At 41.7% G+C, this 19,268-nt stretch overlaps 1 long non-coding RNA gene across 1 annotated transcript; it reads left to right on the top strand.

The window, feature by feature from the left end:
• The first annotated feature begins 1,834 nt into the window (after nt 1–1,834).
• Nucleotides 1,835–19,103, top strand: LOC124417413. The gene is made up of 3 exons (XR_006932178.1): nt 1,835–1,929; nt 14,925–15,017; nt 17,108–19,103. It is a non-coding gene; the product is annotated as an uncharacterized LOC124417413 (long non-coding RNA).
• The last annotated feature ends 165 nt before the right edge of the window (nt 19,104–19,268 follow it).

Below are 19,268 nucleotides of genomic sequence, written 5' to 3'. Positions count from 1 at the left end.
AGTACTAGCAATCCCAGCAGATGAGAGCAGGGCTTCTGCAGTCAGAAGCTCTTTTCCTCAAGTCAGAGGAAATCCTTCAGAACCCAGCGATATGGACCCAGGTTTAATGTCTAAAGTTCAGAAAATCTGGGAAACCAACAAAGCAAGAGTGAAATGAATGCAGCCTGTGGTAGCGTACCATCAAAATTTAAGCCCGTAATGTACAACATTTTCCTTCTTTCATTTGTCGGCTTTACAAGAGCTAACACAGCATTTTCAAGGTTCACAAGGGGGCTTTTCTCCCTCTAGGCTATTAGCTGCAGTAACAACTTATTAAGAAAGTTAGATTTTTCTCCCAGATGGGGGAAAAAGAGGTCTCCAGAGGGAGAGGAAGATGAAAAAGCTGAACATTTTGTTTAAACAACTTAACAATACAGTGCCAGAGGAAATGAATCAGATGAGTGATTTCTGTGAGTGTGTATGTTTTGCTCTAAGAAAACAAAGGGGTTTAAATCCTGGCCTCCTAAGAGTCAATAGGGCCTGTATTTAACTTAGAAAGGCAATATAGAGTCCTGGATCAGTTGCTAAGGGTGGAGAAAGGCATTTCCAGAAGAATAAATGTTAGTTAGGTTCCTATCTAGTATAACATCCTCAGGGGCCCTTTACAGGACTATTTGCTGGGGAACTAAAAGCCAAACAACCTTTTTCCTTACTGCACCCTTAGAAAAAAGCACAACTTTAATGTCCTCTTCTACAGAAAATGAGATCATCTGCGCCTGATGCAGTAGGGTGTCATCTTGTTGCTGGCTGGCACTTGGCACAGATGCCTAATTCCTTCCTGCTGCGTGGTCAGACCAGCTCTGAGAAGTCTTAATGCTGCCCAAAGCTGTGCCACACTGAGAAGCTTGGAAGGGCCATCTGGCAGGCATGGACTTCAGAAGACTGTAAATAAACCCCTGCTTTTCCTGAACTTGCCCTTTGTGATGAGATATAAGAAGGTTTCCTTCCTCTCATTTCCTATATTAGCAAGATCCTCAGCTCTTCATCTGAAGAAGGCAGAATAGGAGGATGTGCTGCCTGTCTTGTACCCAGCGTGGCTGTTTGTGTGTGTGGAGTCTGTAGATTATTAATATCCCTTTGTGGGCAGATTGTTCGTGTGGTTTTGTTTGCATGCACTTCCAAGCCATCCTGGCTTTCCTTTTAAGGACTGTTTCCTGGAATAAGCCCTCTGTGGGCTTTGCATGATTGATGATTGCTATCCTTAGTCTAAGATCATTAGGTAGGAGAGATATTTAATCTTGTTTTTTTACAACATGACTGACAGCTGTTTCACACCTCTGGTGATTCTTCATAGCACCTTTAAGTGTATGGTGATTCTGAAATGGAAATTTTGCTGTTTGCCCTCTCTATTAGTGCATATGAATAATTGACTCTCAAGGTACTTTGAAATAGCAGCTTTTTTTTGTCCACTCTAAAACTTTACTGTTCCCTTAGTACCAAGTACTTTCACGAGGGCTTCCAGTGTCTCTCAAACTGTCCTGTTCTTTTGTCCATAAGTAGTGATATCATTCAATGGGTAAAATTCTGGTTTGAGCTTTCGTAGACTGTGTCCTTCCTGCCTCCCAGCGTGCAGGATTTCCTGATTTAAAGTCTTTGAAAGCAAGATTTAAATGTTCTGAACCAACTCTCACTACTGCACTGTGAGTAGCTGTGGCCAGGCAGGCTGAACTGTCTGCAGTGTAAATCAAGGGGAATGATATTTTTCTCTGCATGTTTAATATGTTGTTCAGATCAGAATACAAATTCTTGCATACAGAGAAGCCTGAGAGAGACTACCCCACAGGGAAGGTGGGCTGGGACACACGGTCACTTCAGCACAGGGCACAGTCCTGCAGTATCTGGTAACAGTGCTGGTCCCAAGCTTCAGTGTCACTGATGTTCCCAAACAAGGTAAGCCGATGAACCAGGTGTGGGAAATGCCTAAGAGAGCCAATTCAGAAGCAGCAGGAGACCAGATTGGAGCTGGGACTACCTAGAATTTAGGTACAAGGATCATCTAACCAATGGGGTCAGAAATGAGGCTGGAAATAAGTCTACCTATAGTGTAGGAGATGCCTCATGAGTAGGTTGGGATGAGGCTGGGCACAGTCACGCTGGCAGCACAGCTCCAGCAAGAACTGAAGTTCCAGGGTCGAGCTGCCAATGGCAGGAGGTGCATGGGGGTCACATGTGGGGAAAGCAGGGCTGTTAAGGCCACGAAGTTGTTAATGCAAGGGAAAGGTTTGGGGGCTCTTTTAAAGAAAAAAGGGTAACCAGTGAACAACCTGTCATGAAGACATACTTTGTAGTTCCCTGTTGTTTTTTTTTTTTAAGAGAACAGAATTAATTTTCCCAGATAACAGCCTGCTTCCTGAAAACTGACACAGAAGAAGTGAAAAATAATTATTAAAAAAAAAAAAAAAGATGAAAATAATGTGACAAAGAAATGTGAAGGGTAAGGGAGGAAGGAAGAATGCAAAGCAGAAGGCCGGCGTGAGTTGTTGGCTGATCTTTTTATATGAGGACAAAAAATATTTCCTCGTGAAAATTTATCCAAAGTCTTGTAGCCCAATGAATCCTGCTCTTCTAAAATACACAACTGAAAAAGTCTGAGAAGGAAAAGTCAGAGAAGTTCCAAAAATGATGTTGTATTATTTGAAGCCTTGTGACCCTTGTTCTTGTCATGATCATGGCTTTCTTTTCAGTCCCTTATCCTAGCAGTCAATTAGCAAAGCATCAATTCTGTTATCAGATCAGTAATGTCTCTGAAGGCTAATAGATGTCCCTTCTTTTGAAAGGTCACTTCTTTTCAATAGAACATCAGTAAGGAAATTTAAGTGAGAGTATCTGACAAATTGCAATGTGAAGTCTGTTGAAATGCTGCCAAGAGGAATCTGTATATTCTTCCATTCTAGCGTAGTAATAATACAAGCAATCAAAGTAGGGCCATCACCTTTTAAAGGAGCAAATCCGATCAGGACTTTCAGTTTATGAAGGTGCATACTACTGCCTAGAACTGGACAGCTTTACCAGGTATTTGTCAGATAGGATGGAGAGGAAGAGATTGCTAACATCAAAGCCCTTGCTGTAGCCTATTCCATAACAGAACATTAGAGGTGTCAATATATATGAAAGAGTTATTATTTTTAAAATACTTGTTATAAAGGGAATATGAATCAAAGCTAAGGCTACTTCCAGCTGCCAACTTTATTGTTTCATTTGTGATCAGAAATGCTGAAACTGTAATACTGAGGTTGCCCAGACATGTTTCTGGTTCAACCAGAGTTAGAAAATGCTCTCCTCGTTGTTGTTTGTTTGTTCACTTTTTCTCCTGAAACTTCTAGCCCCATCTGTAAATACAAGAAGTCTGTCTCCTCTCACTGAGTTTAATATTTCTGCTGATCTGTAAAGACATATTTGAAATTAGCCAGTAAGTGCAAAAGCTATTGAAGGGTGTGTGTGTGTGCATACCCATCCATACATGCATGCATCTGTTTGTAAGTTCCTTAAGCTTTATTTTCTTAGAAAACAAAGCTAACAACTCAAAAAATCAAACTTTTTTGAAACAGCTTTGGAAGCAGATATTGAATGATAAATTGCACAGCCTATGCCTACCCCCCATATTGCCATATATTAGCAAACTACATGCCATAAATGCATAATAGTATATGACCTTTTCACAGGTGAATAAATCCTTGTGATTTGAAGGGTTGTTTATTAGAGGATAGATGGATGGGAGGGAATAGATCAGAACCCTCCTTTTGTTAATAGCACTGAGCTTATTTGCCATGTCAGCTCGTAATTTGTGTGCCTGCTCAAAGCTTTCGTCCAGTTGTTTTTTGGACAGTGTATTATTGCCACTTATCTCAGTGCCATGCAGAACTGAGAACTGCAATGACCTTAATTACAGCCTCTGATATAATGCCCAAACTTGCCATCATGTGGTGTAATGCTGTTTGAAGGCTACCTTTTTTACATTCTTGAGTTTCAGAGGATATACTCATGATTACCGATGTAAATGACCTAAATGGGAAAAATCAACCAATCTGTCAATAAATGTCTATTCAAAATACATACTTTCATGGAAGAGTTTACCGAAAACTCTTGCTTTGTTTCCAGCTCGTGACCAGAATGGATATCAAAACCTCAAAAGTTGTTGTTCTCTGGCCAGCTCTCTACAACAGCTATTAATTGTTGCTTTGATCCATCAGCTTGCTAGCTATAGGTGTGGCCTAAGTATGAAACGTGGCCAAAGACTGTATTTTACTTCTGTACACTTCAGCTATGTACAATTAAGTAGACTGTCTAGTGCCGTATTTAGTTTGTACAAATGAGCTGTAGTGCAGTTTCTCTTCCCGTTATTTGTAATTGTTTGAATGGCAATTTGAAAGGTGTGACAGGGGCCAAGGTGAAGGTAATACAATCTACTGTCATGTGCATTCATGTGAGATGAACTGCACACTAGAGTACTTAATTCTTTCTTGACCACAATGCGGGAGTCCACAGTGAGATGCTCTGGCATGGGTAAAATGAGTTCAACTCTAGAGGATGGTCTGTAAGACTTATGCTCCCACATTGGTTGGCTTCCTCCAATAAAACCCACTTTGCTATTTTATTCAGGGGAATCAGGCTTGGCTCTCTTTGCAGGCACTCTAATCTCATGCGTCAGTAGGGAAATTTGAGGAGGCAAATGACCACAGTTCATCAACAACTCTTCTTTTCCATCATGTTTCTGATCAGTGGGTGTGCTCCTCCTGATGAGCTGCAAATGTGTACTTAATATTATATTAGCTCTTAACTCCCAAAGTCAACAGTTTCCCTGGTAAGATCAGAACACTTCAAACATTAGTCTGTAGTTTTTTAAAATAAGAAAAGTAATATTTTTGTAGTGTAAAAGAACCCTTTTTTAAATATTTACAGATACTTTTATGATGCTGTATTGCTTTCCTAAAACCTAAAACGGATCAACTGTGGTGAATACATATGTATGTCATCAATCTCTTCCCCCCTCCCCCAAGTTCTTCAAACAGGAGAAAGTATTTGTTTCTGTATCCAGAGAAGTTCCAAGTTTGTTATGCTCCGTTATAAAAATGAATTGGAGCCCAAAGACTTAAAGTAAACGTGAAGTCTGTTGGTGAGCAGTTGTCTCCTTGCCGCAGTGAAAGAGGTTCTGTTGACTGCTCTCTTTCGTGCCTGTGGAACAAAAAAGAGGGACTCCTCTGTGCCTTCTGTAGCTTTGTCTGCTCATTTGCTTGGGAGGAATAAATAAAAATATCCTTTGGTGTGTCATTCTCCTTTCTCTAAGTGGCGTTGTTCATACATTCAAGTTGCAGTAGGAACTCTGCTAGGGCTGTTCACCATTAGTTTTGTAACATCTAAATTCTCATTCCTCTGGATTTATACTCTTATAATTATGAATTTTAGCAGGCTTGATGCAGTTTCACTCTCAAGCAGAGTTAATGACATGGGCGTCTTTGTGTTAGTTATGAGAAATCTATGTGGAAATGACAGCACCCTTACCTGATCCAAAGCCTATTTAAACAGATAGAAATTTTCCTACTGACCTCACTGTAGAGTGAGTTAGTCTCCCAAGTAGACAGCAGCTCTCCCACAGCAGCAATCAGCTGTTTTAATGCTGCGGGAGGGATTAATTACAAGCAAATGGTGTTTCACCAAATTTCAGGCCAGCAGCTAATTCTTATATTCCTATAGGAACAGTGTGCGCTTACTGAACGTGTGTCATGAGCAACTACAAAGATGGCAAGTTGTCAAATGAATATTTGGTGCCTAAATGGGAGGAAAATAGTGAGCATGAGGGGAAATTAATGTGTACTTATGTCTTGGGACTGCACAACCATTCAGCGAGCAGTTGCGGTTCTGTTTTGAGCATCCCAGAGCGCTGCAGCATGCTGTTTGGCTTGATCTTGGTGTTTAACATAACTAATACGTTGTGATCCTTCATGCAGATACAGAGGTCAAACAGAGTAGTAAAGGCCTTGGGTGCTCTAGTAGGTGTGTGAGGGAGAGAGGAAGCAGGAGCTGGAACGGAATGCCCAGGGAGATGGTGGAATTACTGTCCCTAGAGGTGTTCAAGAAGGGTTTAGGTGTTGTACTGAGGGACATGGTTTAGTGGGAAATATTGGTGGTTGGTGGACAGTTGGACTGGATGATCTTGGAGGTCTTTTCCAACCTTGGTGATTCTAGGATTCTATGAAGTGGAGTGGCCTTGGCAGCATTATTAGACCTAATCTCACGTGTCCCAGATAGTGGGTCTTAATCTCTGCTGGACTGTGTAATGATTCAAAGGGGTCCCAGGGTCTGGATGTAAGTACAGCACCATCTGCAGTGGATTTCTGTAATCTTCTTTTCCGATGTGGCATGTAACTGACCTTTTCTTTCAGTGCAACAGTTTGCCATACTATACTGTAAATGAGTTGAGAAGTTTTGGTCTTACTTTTGACCTCAGCTGTGTGTTATTTGTCACAGTTTTGGAAGCAGTGAACAGTGAGCATAAAGGTGAGAGTCAGCAGCTGGAATAATGCGTATCTGTGGGGCGAGAGAAGGGAAAGCAAACTTCTTCAGCCAGCTTTGTGTCACTAAAGTTTCGGGCTGCTCTTCTAAAAGTCTGCAGGAGGTTTTTTTCCTCATAGTAAAAGGGGTGAGAACAGGCATTAATTACTGACTGTAATTGTTTAAATTAGCCTGAGAATTGCAAACTACCTTTAATTGGAGGGATTTTAGCACCCGTGGAGTTGGCGAGTGAGGGTCACCTTATGCCTTCAGTGCTCGTAGTGCTGTCTCCCCCACCACATCCAGAGGCCAGGCTGCTGCTAGATGGGGAGTGAGGGCTGCTGAGCCCGGGTGGCTTGCTCTGCCTAGAAGACCAGGAGCAGCGGCCAACAATACTTGTTCACTTAACACAGCAGGCAGGAGCAGGCTTTTGGTTTTGGAAACAGACTCGATGAGAAACTAGTAGTTCATGAAAAGATTACGCAGCTAGATAAAGTGGGAAATAATAAACCATATCAAGTAGTGTAAGAAGATAAGAATGCTTCCCAGGACACTTGTGTGTTTGAGTGAAAGAAAATCACTGAATGATTACATCTCTCTCAAGAAAAGTGGAAACTTTCTATGAACTTGTTAATGTAATTATGTGTATGAAGTAGAGCAGGCATACTGTGTGTTAAAGCCTTTAAATTAAAAGATTATGTAATGCAGATTTTTTTAAGGATGTTACTGATAGATTAACTACTAACTCACTAAACTTTCTAATAGGTACATATTAATGTTTCTATAAATCAGTTAATTTGGTGGTTAAGGATAATTAAGACACTAAAAAGTACGTATTGAAAACCAATAATACAGGTTGAAAGAGGAAATGATTCTGTCTGCAGTTATGAGGCTGCTCTGAAAGTAATACCTCCTATTTTATTACATTGGTCCACAACATCAGAGGTGGATGTTGGTGGTATGGCAGTAGAAGTTGTGCCTTGCCACCAATATTGCATTCCATTTTGTTGCTGTGTGACAGATGGCAGCAGAGGGGCAGTGTGACAAAAGACCATCTGACATGGAAATGCATAGGAAGCAAGGGTGGGTCACTGAATCCCTCCATGTGGAAAAATGGCACCCACTGACATTCATCAATGCTTGATGAACATTTATGGAGACCAGCAGTGGCTGTGAGCACAGTGAGGTTGTGGATGGTGTGCTTCAGCATTGGCAACAGCCACAGTGGGTCAGTTGCACTAGTGCAGATTTTTATGAGTGCAGCATGCAGCTCTTGCTCATTGCTGGCAAAAATGCACAGCAAATGGTGGTGACTACGTTGAAAAACAGTGTTTTGTAGCTGAGAATTTGCTCTATCAATTTGTGTGATTGTGCTCTTTGTATCAGTTGTAGTTTCCATGGAAATAAATAGGAGGCATTACTTTCAGAGCAACCTCCGTGCTTTATGCTGAAGTTACTTCATTTCCTTATAAATATATATTTTTAATGTGAAGGTAACCAGTCTGTGGATTTAGGTCTGTACTACCTGGGGGGAGGAGTGTGGTGGGTGGTCTGTTTACACTATAGAGTACTGTGGCAAACTGTGTGGTGCCATGTGGGTGCAGCCCTTGAGTAACACTTCCTTCAAGTGGAAGGGAGAGTGGAGCAAAGTGATGCTTTGTCTCACTATAGTAGCATTTTCTGGCACAACTGTAATGTATTTTCAAAGCTACAGGCTGGCAAACAGACTTATCTATGATCAGATAGTAAATACCATATGGCCACTGAGGCCTGCTTTGAGAACTTCCTTCTGCTAGCAGATTTTAACTCACCTCCAAGGAAATCTCCCAAAATAGCTAGGAGTAAAAGGAGTGACAGGAGAAGGCGAACCCAAACACCACCACACTTGCAGTTTGCTGGTGTGATTGCTTATGCAACTTAGTGCAGCCCCGAGGCTGCTTTTCCTTGAGACAAGGATTTTCAGATCAGTTTTCAGCCCACACTGGAAGTGCTGTTGGTGGGGACCTCCCCTTGGAGCCCTCAGTGACCTTCTTGTGTCGTGCTCCCAGTTGCTGCAGTAAACCTGTGAGTTCAGTGCTGATGAAAGGTGGTCTGCTGACAGCTCTGGAAGCGTATGTTAAATGCATAGGCAGGCAGGAGTACCAGAGGCCTACCGGCTTCTCCTGCACTACCAACCTGCGGGTGGCCTCACACAGGACCAGGCTGATGCTGACTCCTGTTTAATCCTTGGCCTTGCTGGGGCCACTGGCAAACCACTAATTAGTACCACCTGTAGAGGCTTCCTCTGATGTGTATCAACAAGTCTGACTTCCAGCCCTGTTGCAGCTGCTGGTGAGCAGGCCTTGCTGTTGCTGCTGAGGTGTGTCAGTGCTTCAGTGTGGAAGTTCTCAGAGCAAGACCCCTGAACAACTAGATTCCTTGGGGGGAAAAGTGGCCTGCAGCCAGAGAACCAAGTCACTGGAACAAAAAAGCAAAAGGATTCTGAATTCTCTGCAGCTCTCTGCAGAGACGTGCATAGAAAAGAGAAGGCCTGCTACTACAAATTCTGTGCTTACACAGCTGTGAGGCTGTCTCCAGGCCATCTCTCTCAGGTCTTAAAATCACAGAATCATAGAATCACCAAGGTTGGAAAAGATCTCCAAGATCATCCAGTCCAACCATCCACCTATCACCAGTATTTCCCACTAAACCATGTCCCTCAACGCAACGTCTAAACGTTTCTTGAACACATCAAGGGTCAGTGACTCTACCACTTCCCTGGGCAGCCCATTCCAGTGCCTGACTTTGAAGAAGTAGTATTTCCTAACGTACAGCCTGAATCTCCCTTGGTGCAACTTGAGGCCATTCCCTCTAGTCCTATCGCTAGTTACATGGCAGAAGAGGCCAACCCCCATCTCACCACAGTCTCCCTTCAGGTAGTTGTAGGGAGTGATAAGGTGTCCCCTGAGCCTCCTCTTCTCAAAAGATGCTCTGTTCTTGGGGTGGCAGTCCCAGGAAAGTGGTTGGTGGTGTATGTGAAGTGTTTCGTCTAGGTGTCTGAAGTAAGAAAAGCATTTGAACTAGACAAGGGATAAGGGAATGGGAGAGCAATAAAATGTGAAACAAATCGTGGTTGAAGAAATTCATCCTTAAATTGTTTTAACAGCTTGTGGCTCTCTTCCTTTGACTCTAGTAGTATGAATTACTCATGAGTCCAGCAGCAGTAATGTGGGATTTTCCCCAAGTGGTTTCCCAGCTAGATTGTCTTTGTTTTCCATCCTGGTAGTGTTCCAGTACAGTGCTGTTTCCATAGGTGATGTGGTTCCCAAAGCACATCAATTTATGTATCCCGTGTTAGTGCCTGGAAATGCATAAGACCAGCTTTTTGCACTGGGTGTGGTTATTGGGGTTAAGACCTGTACTATTCTTCGATACTGTGGGCGTAAGTGAGGCTTTCTGCTGTCTAAATGGGAGCTATAAGAATGCCAGATGCCCATGGGAGATGGTGAGAAAAGGCAGAAATTCAGAATAAAAATACCTAATTAGAGCTTTGGAATAAGCCTAAAGTGTATGTAGGATGGCAGTAGGGAGAGAAGAAATTAAACGGATATTTGGCTTTCACTGTCATAATATTTTATGGAAGACTTAAGTGCGAGATGAAAAGGCTTTAACACTTGAGCAGTTCTATTTTCTGTAGTCAATTTGTTCTATATTCAACAATACTCTTTCTCTGCATCCACAAAACTTAACAGAGGTCAGTAAAGAAAGAAAGAAGTGCAGAAATAATTGAGAAGCACTCCACTGAGGAATAACAAGGGAGGTTTTTTTTTCTTTTTTTTTTTCTCTCTGAAGCAAAGATAGAGCTAAGTAATTATTTGTTAGAGCTTGGAATCAACATAGGAACATTAAGGAAATAAATCACGTTTTCTTTTGAATCTTCTTGCTGTGCTTCCACTATCTCTAGGCAATGACAAGAAAAAGTAGCAAAGTCATGTTCTCATTCTGCCATCCAGGCACGTGGCTATAGGCTGAATTCTGGCAGCAGCTCACAAACTTTCCTTTTCTATGTTATTTCTACCTGCTAGTAACAGGAATCTAAAAATGCAGCTGTTGCTTGGATTACCTGCTGATTATTTTAGTTGAATTTACCTCTGTTGTATTCAATGTAGTACCTTCCACTGCCACTTCAGGGGTGGCTAAGGTGAGATGGGATGCAATTCTTGTTCTCTGCCAGAGCAGGTAAGCACACAAACAGGAGGTCTTTTTATTGGAAAAGTACTTGCTTGCTGAAATATAAATTCTTTGTGTTAAATGGTGTTTTATAAGATTTCTGACTATGGAGAGAGAGAGAGAGAAAGGGAGAGAGAGTACATAGGCTATAAACTTCTCCACAGATGCTAGAGAAATGCTTAATGATTCAGATGAAATGACATGTCAGAACCTTCTCGTGGTGTTGCTGAGTAGCAGCTGCTTAGTAAAGGCTAAAGCAAGAGAGCATGCTGTCCTTTGCCCGGAATACTTTCTTTCTTCCTAGCAAGCTGTTGCTTCAGGGCTTCCTGAGGCAGAGTTTGTATCTGGGTCACTGTGTTCAATAACCACTGGTAGACTGATCCTTTCTCAACTTGTCAGAATTTTCTTACTCTGGAGCTTCTTTGGAAATGAACAAATGTGGGACTTCTGGATTTGTTTATAGGAGAGATTATTCTATTCCTACAGGAATCCCAAAGCATTCAAGCCTTTTCAAGCTGCAGGTAAGACCCGCTGCCTAGACATCCAGCTACGTCCAAGGAGTATTCTCATTACCTGTTTTAGATTGGAGTGGTTGGGAAGTCCTTGAGTGCAAACAGTGAATAAATGAATTGCATACATAAAGAATGAATAGACGGCTGGCTCCTCACACTGAAGAATTCTTGCCTTGTATTTGTACTAACAGGAATGAGGCTGAGGGAAGGTGTTGGTGTGTCTTTTCCATTTGGAAAGAAGTTCCCCCTGCCAATGTGCGTGCATGCCCATAGCACGTTCTCCCCTGCTATAACCACTTCCAGGACTCATGTGAGATGTTTGGCCTGTTCACACTGTGGGTGGCAAGGCGACTTGATCCCTTGGAAAGGCTCAGTGCTCTCTGCCCACAATGGCCTTACATAGCATGTGTGTTTCTGTGTGGACTGACTTTCACAGGGAATCTTTTCTTTACAGTGGAAGGGCCAAGAATACTGTGTAAGCAGAGCTGTATATTTAGTTGGGAATCTCCTACAGTAGGGTAGTTGCATGTGTGTATATGAGAGATCACGTTTTGTTGTTTTTAAACAACCACTTTATTAACCAGTTCCAAAGAAGAGTTGCTGTGTTTCTATCCCTGCTCACCTGCCTTAACATCTACTCCACATGTGATCTGCTTTGTTTGTTTCCATACCTGTATGGAATGCTTCTGTGCCAGTCCTGGATTTAAAGCCCAAATGCAGTTTTATATAAAACCAGATCTAATGTACAGGATATAAAGTAACCATTAGGCAAATAGCAGAGCAATACTGATTCCTATAGCATAGCTGAGATGCTGTCAACGTGACTGATGCCAGTAACACGAAGATGCAGCACAGCAATCTTAGCTGCTAAAAGCTGTGCTCCTAACGAGGAGCATGTGAGAGGCTGGGTAGCTGCTGGTGCCTGCTCTCTCTCTGTGCCTGGCCCCTTCAGAGCTTGTGAGTCACTTCCTCTCTTCCCTGAAGAGAAGCTCTTCAGAAAATGGCATACTAGGGTGCTGTGTTTATTGGCTTTCAGAATTAAACTGTTCCATGTACCAGCAGAGAGATTTTTCCCCTAACTGCTGACTCCATAGATTCTCCCTGAGTGTTGTAAGTCGAATAGTTTTTTCCCCGATTTCAGTCTTGTAGAGGATTCAAAAGCCTCAGGCCAAATTTTAGCTATGGAGGTGCTGTGAATGTCTCTAGAGCATGGCTGCTATCTCCCGGAGCCCCTTTCTACTTTGGTGCAAGTGGGCTGCTCAGTGTCAGCTCCCCCGCTGACGTACACAGATAAAGACAAAGGGAGTTTGTAGCTGCCTCTTCTCACAGAATGGAGTTTGACTTCCCATCTTGGAGGAGGGGACCAGCAATGGCAAGCAGCTGGGAAAGGCAGCGGCCCTCTCTTTGGCTTTTGAATATGTTCTGCCCATGCTCAGTGAAACATGGACTTACCAGGAGGCGGTCTGTGGATCTGAAAGGCCACGTGCCAAGCATTGCCATGGGACTGTGTACTCCTGGCATCAGTTAGTCATCCCAAAATCATGGTAGGTTATTTGTAGGGCTGGTTATCTGAGTATTTTTATTATTATTATTTATTTTGAGGGGAGACTGGGTGTTGGGGTGTGTGCTCTGCAGGGGTCACTTTGCAAAGCGCTTCATGCTCTTTGCATACCACCAGCTGTGGCGCTGTTGTGTTGCTTCCATAACAACCAGCTGATGTTATCAACATGATATCAACGTGAGATTGACTTAACTTCTTTAAGACCAGGCAGATGTAGAAATGGCTGTGGAGCCTCTAATCCAAGACTGGGTCAGCAGCTCTGCCATCCCTAACCCAGTTCCCGTGATGTGATGGGACTGGATTGAACCATAGCAGTATGGTTCTCACTGTAGCTAGTAGCTTAACCACAGATCTTACTGGTACACAAAGTGCCAATCTGTTAAGGTTGTCTGTGTGGCAGGGAGGTTGGAGATTCATTATCCTTGGAGTCCCTTCCCTTCCCGAGCCATTATGTGATTCTGTGTGATTCTCTTATGCTTGCTTCAAATACTGTCTGACAGTGCTCAGGAGCTTTTCATGCAGTAACCACCAAGAGAGTATTGAAAACATCCCTCCATGTGTGTGGAAAACAAAGAATCTGAAAGTATTTCCCTGGGAAAAGATAATTTATATGTGCTCTGCAGCTAAATAACTTCTCGGTCTGATTCACCAGCATATTAAAGCTCTTCTTTAGCACACTCAAAATACAAAATGGCTTTTTAGTAGATCAGGTAATCACTGGAGAATATCTATTGGAGTTGGTGCATCTTATTCCTGGTAAAGTTACCAGGTAACTTTGGTTCTCATGCCATTTACTTTTTTAGGCTGTAATCAGGCATGCACCCAGTGAAAGATTCAGCATCAGCTATGTGCTTCTCAGGATTTTCTGCACCTTCGGTGTTGTTCTGGGCCTGTCAGTTGCCCAGACTTTTAGGAGGGACTGAAACAGAGCTCCATGAGACTCTATAATAAAAAGCCTTCCTTATGCATCACTCACGTCTTTTGAATTTGTCTTCTGTTGAATGTTCCATGGCTGAATTAAAGAACTGGGATTTTTTTTTCCTGTTACATCTATAAGCTTCCATTTAAAGTTTATGATAACTAGCCATTAAAAGTGAACTATCACCTCAGGTTTTAATGCAATTTAGTGTAACAATTTTTTCACCATCTTTCAATTTTCAAAACATGTGTGTATATGCATACATTATTAATTTACATAATGACTTTAGTAAGTCTGAGTGCAACTCCCATGAGCAGGTTTAAATTTGACTTGCAGAGTTTAGCCCAGTCAGTAATGTACAGAAACAGAACACAGGTGTTCTAGGTTATTTTCATCCATTCTAACATTTCCTCTTTTAGCTGTACATTAATATGAGTAATACTCCTCATATGCAATGAGTTTACATCATGCAAAGCAACCAAAGGTAACGTGTAACAGGATATGGCATGGATGAGACAATTATAATGTTGGGAGACTGGAGCCTTAACATGAGTGGCTCTGTGCATCTTGCATGCTGTAAATGATCCTCCCACTGGAGAGGGGGAGGCATTTTTTTCAGCAGCAGAATAAAACATCCCCATGCTTATAAATCAGCATTTTTGCCCCAGACTACAAACAAACAAAACAACAAAACAAAACAAAACAGAAAACAGCCCACAATAAATTCTGGAGGCTGTATAGAATCATAGAATCGCTAAGGTTGGAAAAGACCCACAGGATCATCCAGTCCAACCATTCGCCCTTCACCAATGGTTCTCGCTAAACCATGTCCCTCAACACAACATCCAAACGCTCTTTGAACACCACCAGGCTCGGTGACTCCACCGCCTAATATCTGAGAACATTGTTAGTGTCTAGAATCAGTCAGTAACAGCATTCTGCTGCTCATAAAGTTCAGTAAATGACTTCTTTCAGACATAAAGGATCTTAAATTTTGACCGGGATGCATGACTGCAAAAAGACTTCAGTAAATTAAAATCTCAGGGTAAGCAATGTTTTATTTTTGGAGAAAATTGAGAAAAAATTCAGTAGATGCTTTCCTTTGTTTCTTAACTTTGAGCTTTCCTGTACTTCATTGGATGTGACACTGGAGAATAATCATACCTTTCATTTTCCCCATATTTTTAAATTGCAGGATGTAAGTGATGTGCAAACACCATAGCTGCTGTGACCAGCCTCTCTGGGAGAGTTAAGAGAGTGTTCCTGCCATTCAAACTGCCAAAGCAAGGTACAGTCTCTCATGGAGTTGATGGTTGTCACTAGTTGGTGCTGGCACATGCAACCAGGAGTGGCTTGAACTGGCAAGCTCAGTGGGTGTGAGCACTTTGAGTCAGGCTGTCTCCTTGCTGCTGTCACCCCCAGGCCACTTACACTCCCAATAGCGTGTACTGTGCTTGATTTGAAGTCAGCCTTGTTTGATATTTTCTTGTGTGCACGTTTTGGAGGCCTGACCAAATTCTGTTCTGACTGAATGCTAAATCTCTTACAATATTTTAATTCACTGTAAGGCTCATGTGTTGCTTTAATACAAGTGTAGATCATACTGGACCGACAGCTCCTTGGCGTTGGGTGTTTTCAGTGTGCTTGTCAAAAAACTAGATATTTTTTGTTCTTCTGAAAGCACTGGCTCTAATTTTAGCTATTTCTTTCCTGTACACTGAATGGGAAGTTAGGATCGAGAGTTCAAAACATGGCATCAACATGTATTCTCTTGTTACTGTGTTTGGGGATAACCAGGAGCATGCATGTCTCGTAACATATCAAAAAGCACTTTCAAAGCTGATTGTTCTTCTGCTTTCTCTGCCTGTGGGTCCTTGGAAGCAGGTCACTGCATCACATCTCGAGCTACAGTACTATGCTTGTCCCCTCTGCACACCCCTTTTTACCATCCTTTGTATCCTTCTGGGTAGAGTGGAGCAAAGCATTCTTGGTAGAATTGGGCCCAGTATTATCCATACTCAGAAGAGCAATAGAGTGAAGCTAGACATAATTTGATCCTGAATCTTTCTAGAGCAGTTGAACTGCTGTTCCTCAAACATATAATAGGCATGCTGCCTCCAGCTGTAGCTGTAGCTCCATGGTGGTGCATCTTTTTTCTCCCAGCATTTCTCCTGTAGGTTGGAGAAAAACCCCAATTTTTTACCCACAATGGCAATTTTGGTTGTCCGAAACTTCAGATCTGCGTGCTATTAAACCTGTAGAATTCCCTACCTGAGGTTTAATGCCACCTGGTTTTGTCAGTTGATGCTTTGGTTTTTGAGGTCAAGTATTTTCATATGAAGACAAACCCAGCATTTTTGGTTTTTCAAACAATGCTAACACATACCCCACTATTTTTTTGGAACAGTGTCCAGTTAGAATAAACACAGTTACGTTGTCTTGAAACAAGTCAGTAGAATAGAATCATATAATGGCTCTGGTTGGAAGGGTTCTCAAAGATCACCTGGTTCCAACTCCTCAGTCATGGGCACGGTTGCCAACTGCTATATTTGGCAGGTTGCCCAGGGCCCCATCCAGCCTGGCCTTGAGCACCTCCAGGGATGGGGCATCCACAACCTCTCTAGGCAACCTGTTCCAGCACCTCACCCCACTCTCTGTGAAAAACTTCCCCCCGACATCCAATCTAAATCTCCCCTTATTTAATTTAAAACCAGTCCCCTTTGTCCTATCACTATTTACCCATGTAAAAAGTTGATTTATCTCCTGTTTAACCTCCCTTTAAATTGATGTTGTCCTTAAACTAGAATAAATCCTTGAGATTGGCAGATGTAGTTGTTTTTTTTTTGTTTACAGAGGAAATAATGAAGGCCATCATAATTAATACTTGATGTTGCTTTCCTAGTGGTACAGCTCATTAATCTGCTCAAATCCTGTGTTGATGGGAAAACACTGAAAGAAGAAACTAAATCAAAATAAATGTTACATAGCTAAAAGCCTTCTGTATTATAAAGAAAACATAGTACTAATGCTGTGTATCTAGATAGATTAGGAGAAGCAAATTGTTAGAAGAAAGTGTTTCTGGTAAAATGCATTGTGGTCTTAAGGTGACTCCAAACAAACGTACATGCACATGGATTACTCCCTAAATGCTTTCCAGTCTTGTTTTTAATCAGCGTTTTGTCTCCCACAGTCGCTGCTAATAGAGGTTTGAAGCTGCTACTTCTCTCCCACCATGCTATGTGTTTGGCGTTTGCCAGCTGAGATGTGGCGATTCATGTCATCAGTGGTGGTGTTTTATTTCCACTTTGATAGTTATACAGTTTATGTTGCTTGACAAGTCCCTCATGTAGGTATGTTTGTTATTTATTGCTGTTTCAGAAGCTGCAAATGAGATTACGCTCTGACCAAATCATGCTGGAACAAGTACAACAGGAGAACCAGTGCCTGAATCAGCAACTTGCCCATCTGACGGCTGCATTTATGGCACTGCAGAAAATGGTGAGATCAATATAACAGCAATAGAGGCTGTTTGAAAGCTTGAGGCTTGGAAGCAGTTAAAACCACTGTTTGGTTTTATAAAGTTGAGGTTTTGTACGGGCATGTTTTCTTCTGCATGCCTCAGAGCATAATTCATTGTGTGACTAACGTAATGCTATTTACTTGAACGCATTATGAAAAGAGAGCCTGGTGTTCAGTCACATGTATTTTTGGAAAACTTCCAAATGCAACATTGCTATAGCTGTCTTGTAGAGATATGCCTAGAATAATTCAGAGGGAAGTTTGAAAACTACAGTGGGGTGGGTTTTTTCCATTCTAAAAGAAGCTGAAGCCTGATATGGTTTCATCCTTTAAAGGGATATCGCTGTTCGGTTATTTAAAACAGTGGAGGCACTTGATCTTTTCATGGCTGGAGGAGGGGAAAGGCTTTTGCTGTAGGCAGTAAGATATCTTTTGCTCTTTATGACTGCTGTTTCAATAAATTGCGTTCTGGTAGATTTCACACAGTAATAATATAATGTATTTGTTTGGCGCCGTGTAAGCCTATGCAAACACTGTGGCTGAATTCTCAGTAAGTGCTTATGGGTGCTAATAGCTTTCATTACCTCTTGACATAAACATGGGTTACAAAATGTATCAAGTCTGGTTACCTTGCACTGAGGGGCAGCAGTTCTCTTCCCCCTTCCAAAACAAGAGACTGGTTTCAGTCAGGTTACTGCATGGGTAGTATGTTCTCTGAATTAATTCCTTTATCAATAGAATGGTTAATAAGGATAAAATGTCATCTGGGAAAAGGAATATGGATACAAAAATGGAGAGGAGGAAGTGGTGTAATTCTTCCTTTTATCCAAGAGATCTGCATCATTCATCTAGCATACAGCATTTTTGAATATGAATAAAACTACCTTATTCTTAATGAGGAGGATTTAAATCGTTATCTCCTATTCCCAGTAATTTTCTATGTGCTGAACTGCTCTGGGGCCACTGTTCATCCTCCTGAATTTTAAATCCCTCGAGACATCTCCGTACTCTCATTCTTTGTACAAAAGGTAGATGTGACAAAACACTTCAAGGATACTTTTCATAATATAAGAGAAATCACTCTCCGGATGAGGTTCCCTTTTGACTGCACAGGGTGCTTAAATGATCCTTTGGGAGGCCTCAAGTTGAGTGAGGAGGCATTTGTTTCCTGTTTTACCAGTCCAGTGAGGATAGATTCTAGCGGGGGTAGCAAAGGATGTTGTCCTGACGTAGGCACCTAGTTTTGATTCTTAAAGTCAGATTGTGCAAAAAATATGGTTTTGTTTTGTTTTCCTTAAAAGTGGGTTAAAACATTAAGTATAATTTAAAAGATACCTTTTATCTCAGTCTGAGCAAGATCAAAGACATCCTGAAATTACACTGATATCTGTGGAACAAATGAAGTGCTGCTTGTCTCTTTGGAAGTAATAATGCAGATGAGAGTTTCCAATCCTATCAGACTGAAGCTTTCTCTCTTTGCTACCAGTAAAGTTATGCTCAGGGTATTGAATCCCAGATGAGTATTGCTATGCTGCACATATTGGATTTCTGTAAAGAAGAAACGAAGATGCTAATCCTTAAACGTATCTGTTTTAGACCAAGATGCATCTGGAAAACGAGAGCAATTGAATCCTGTGAATGGTGGAAGGATTGCTGGAATCTTCTCAAACTTACTGCACCTGTACTTGTTAATAATTAAATAACTCGCTCTTGAAAAATTTCTTAAACTTTTTTGGTACAAGATATATATATCTATATATTTAGGTGACATCCTGGGTCTAAATATGAGGCCTGTTAAATCTAAGTTTTTAAAATATATCTGTTTCCAGGAGTAGTCCTGCAGTAGTGTCTGCAATTGCTCCTGTAGCTTGCATTCATGGTTTGTTAGCAGCTGTACCCAGATGCCCGTCAGGTCTACCATTGTTATTCTTGATCATACTGCCAGGAAATGAGACCTTTGATACTGTGCTTGGCTTCACTTGTAAAATGCTTAAATATTCCATGTAGGGTAGAGCAGAGT

The sequence above is a fragment of the Gallus gallus genome, chromosome 1 (genome assembly GCF_016699485.2).
Source record: "Gallus gallus isolate bGalGal1 chromosome 1, bGalGal1.mat.broiler.GRCg7b, whole genome shotgun sequence".
In the NCBI taxonomy this organism is placed as follows: domain Eukaryota; kingdom Metazoa; phylum Chordata; class Aves; order Galliformes; family Phasianidae; genus Gallus; species Gallus gallus.
This window is presented reverse-complemented; position numbering and strand designations above follow the sequence as displayed.